This window comes from Notothenia rossii (genome assembly GCF_949606895.1).
Source record: "Notothenia rossii genome assembly, chromosome: 10".
Lineage (NCBI taxonomy): Eukaryota > Metazoa > Chordata > Actinopteri > Perciformes > Nototheniidae > Notothenia > Notothenia rossii.
In genome coordinates this window covers 39,932,886-39,936,921 of record NC_136908.1, presented here as the reverse complement: position 1 = coordinate 39,936,921, position 4,036 = coordinate 39,932,886, and the positions used below count along the sequence as shown (strand labels likewise).

At 40.9% G+C, this 4,036-nt stretch overlaps 1 long non-coding RNA gene across 1 annotated transcript; it reads right to left on the bottom strand.

The window, feature by feature from the left end:
• Positions 1-2,520: 2,520 nt before the first annotated feature.
• On the bottom strand, positions 2,521-3,387 carry LOC307023205. Its single transcript, XR_013803634.1, has 3 exons — positions 3,283-3,387; positions 2,779-3,024; positions 2,521-2,696 (listed from the first exon to the last, which is right to left on the bottom strand). It is a non-coding gene; the product is annotated as an uncharacterized lncRNA (long non-coding RNA).
• Positions 3,388-4,036: the final 649 nt, after the last annotated feature.

The following is a 4,036-nucleotide window of genomic DNA, read 5'->3' as shown; positions in this document are numbered from 1 at the left end:
CCTGCATTTATATATATATATATAATATTAAAGCTGAATAGTGAACGCTGTAGCTGTAAGGATTATAAAACTAAGGAACTGTTACCTTCCTGTAAATGCCACAATTTTCCCTCCACATTAATAAGAACAGTCAGCAAAAGTCTAAAGCCTGTGTCTGACTCCTGGTTCAAAGCAAGTTTATTTCAAGTAAAGCTGTATAACTATTAGCAGTGAACCATACTGTTGCAGCCTTACCTTTATAGTGGTTTGTTACTACGTGCAGGAGGTGGTGTCAGCAGACAGACACTCTTCATAAAGCATCCACTGCACTGAGGGAACTGATGTGGCTCCACGATGCTTAAATTCACATTCTGTGCACAGCCTGGGTGATGGATAATAAAACCAGATTCCATTACGCTGTACCATATCGCAAGTAAGTAATTTGTTTCTCTGGTTAAAAAAGAATGAATATAATTACAGTTTGATACAGTGCAAAATAGGAGAAACCAAACCAAGACTTCAGAACGAAGAAAACACTTTCTCATGCAGGCTCAAAGAATACTGAACATGGAGAGCTTTATAAAGAGGGCTTATTATGTTAAGTTGCTGTCGGTTATACACTCAGTACGTGCAGATGCCCAGAGTCCTGATACAGCAAGAGCTGAGCTCTAGTAAATAATAATACTACTACTACTTTTATTTAATGTGTTACTTGAATTTGCAAGTAATTTTGTATCTTCATTTTGATAAGTACATTTAAATCATAGCACCAAGTAAATGCTAACTAAAAGTAATGTATTGACCTACTACCTGTGAAAAGCTAGTAAAATGTACCAGGGACATATGACGTCAGAGGAGTTTGTGCACGGTACAGTTTATGAGGCACACACAACATGTAATACTGAGTGGTTTAGTAGTTGCTTCAAATTAGTTAACAGTTGGCGAAATTCACCGTTTTGAATAAAATATGTGACTGTGGGGCACCGCACTAGTTGCTGGTGTTCGCGCAACATTTTCAAATGCTGCTCGGTAATAAAGCGGTGTGTCGCCAAACTGAGTTTTCCTTTACTGTGGAAGTCAAGTCAGTTCACTCACATGCATCCGACTGTGTGTGATGCACATGTGTGCTTTTATTTCCTGTGTACACTGAGACAGATAGCGGTGTCAGTACCATATGTGCTCGGCCTACCATGTGTTCGGGGTCCGTTACGCTTACCAATGACGTCACGCATTGGCTGTACGGCAACCCAAGAGGCAATAATAATAATTCTAAATAAAACAGGAAGTTAACCTAAATTACATTTGAGACACTGCAACGAAAGTAACAAAAACAATGTAATATCCCTTTCCGTATCACAGAACACAAATTGGGTTATTTACATAATTATGTTTACAATGGTGACATTTACGGGACACCATTCACTGGGTTATATAGTGTGTGTTGCACCACGGACGAGTTAGTGAGTGCACCTGTGTTGTGTTGTCATTTTAGCTTGTGTAGCGTGTATACAAGATCATCCTGTTTTGCTGTAATGTGATGGAAAATAAAGTGTGGTGTTCCATACTAAACACGCCGCCTCCGACTCCCATTCATCGGCTCTACAACACTGTCGATTGTTCGTTTTTAACAATCAAACATAAAAAATAACAATCGACATTAATCTGAATGAGGGAGGTGGTTTATTATCATTACAACGTAATTTCCCGATCATTTAAATATGAATATGGTGAAATAAATTCTTACAATAGTGGACGGGTGGCGCAGTGGTCTGTGCGTTTGATCATCAGATCAAGGGGGTGTTGGGGAACTCAAGTTCGAAACCCGCTCCCGCCCCACTGCTTCAGGCCGTTGTGTCCTTGGGCAAGACACTTCACCCGAATTTTCTCCTGTGGGTATTGTCCACAGTACATGTATAATATCAATGTGTACTTGTAAAAGCGCCTCGATGACTTTGAGGTGTGAAGATGGGCGGTGTGGCGCAGTGCATTGATCAAGGGGGTGAAACCTGCCGCCGCTGCGTCTGTAAAGCCGTTGTGTCCTTGGGCAAGACACTTCACCTGAACTTGCTCCTGTGGGTATTGTCCACAGTAGATGACCATTACATGTATGTATGATCTGTATGTGTATTTGTAAAGTCATTGATAAAGCGCTATAATAAATATAAGGATTATTATTATTATTATTACAATAAGCGAGAAATTGATTTAACTCCTGTTTGACAATAACTGTGAATTTATTTCCTTTTATTTAAAATTAGAAATCAAATTTGATCATACACCAATAGGGTGGGTCATACTCAGGTGCTAACATGAATCTGAAGGAAATCCTAACATGGGGGTGTCTAAATTATGTGTTTTTTCAGCATCATTCCTCCAAGTAACAGGCAGGTGTTTTTTGATGGGGAATTCAAATATGAGCTTATTTAACTCGTCTCTAACCTACATCGTTTTGTATTTCTAAAATGGTAATTTTACCCTTTCGAACCCCTATATAAGATAGTAAAAGATATAAGGGAAATCATTTATATTGACAAAGCCAAATCCTTTTAAAATATTTATTAACAGGTGAACTGCATATATATAACTGGATAAGATTACAAAGAGCAATCTTCTGACTTCTTGAACTTTGCCGGGTTGCACAAGTCCTGCTTTGACTCATTCTTGGACATCAGTCTCCTGCTAGTCTCCTGAGCTCTGATCCCTCCATCCCTCTTTTCCTGTGAGAAAGAAGCAGAAGCCTCGGTCACCATTTTTAACAACCCTCTCAATGCTTTGAGTATGGCAAGGCCAGTTGAGTACCTCCATGGCGGTTTTGAAGACGTTTTTCACCTCCAAGGTGCTTAGCAAGCAGGTGAGAGGTGGCTCTGACACACCTTCTGACTAGCTGACCAAGTCCCCAATGCTGGAAGCATCACTGTACTGTTCTCGTTTTCAACGTGTGGATATTGAAACTTAACAGCCAGCTAAACTCTCCTCAGCATCATTCCTCCAAGTAACAGGCAGGTGTTGTATTTGGCAAGGATTTTAATGGTAAGAAGTGTGAAACTGAAAAACAACACATTTTCTCCATAAGTACACATAAAACAATGATATGTTCTTAACATTTACAGAATAAATGTAATTTTTACAAGAACAGGTTATTGCAGGTAAATATGCAATGCAACATTACACAGCATTACGTAACACACTATAACACAGCAACAAGTTCTTACAAACATAATAATTATCCTGACTACAAAAATATATTACGACAAATAATATCAAACACTTGTAGCTAAGATAATAATTAGTAACTTGACTTACTGATAATGCCACATTTAGGGCTTAGAACGAAGGATGGATGGGGATTCTGCATTGAGTGCTCCCATTACATGCTTATTGCATCAGTGTCCATGTGTAAAAGGACTTCCTGGAACTTAAGGAAGTGGTCATAGCCACAAAGGAAGTGCCATCTCTTTCAAAGTACAATTTCAAAATAAAAGCTGCCTTCTAACTGCTAATACATTCTTATTTGTGTTCCATGACAATCACAATTGATGTCAGGTGTCCTTCTGGTCCTGACAGAGGAGTCCACCAGCTGAGTGGCTGGGCCCCCCTCTCCCCTAATGGCCAGGATTCTCTCCACCCCCTCAATTATCTCCTTCTGATCCTCAGAGCACAGCAATGTTTGGAGGATGGCTTCACTGTGAGCATCACAGTTGGCATCACAAGGTCCAGCACCTCCTTCCTCTGGGACTTGAGGCAGTCCAGCTGAAACAGGATGTGCCTAGGCCCTTCGATCCAGGAGTGCTTGACCTTCACGTTAAACCAACATGGATAATAGTCAGGGGTGCACATAACTGGTACGCAGATACGCATGCGCGGCAACAATCTGAAATGCGTACCGTCACTTGTGTCACAAAGCGCATTTGTGTACCGACGTACTTGTGAAGCTTTTCCAGAAGGCGGTTGGATCGCCGGACGTGTGCAGAGACAGGGCTGCTGTTAACGTCGGTCTGTACAACGGAATTGTGCCAAAACTACGCCAACCGGCTGCGGAGGGAGACTCCCCCCCTTC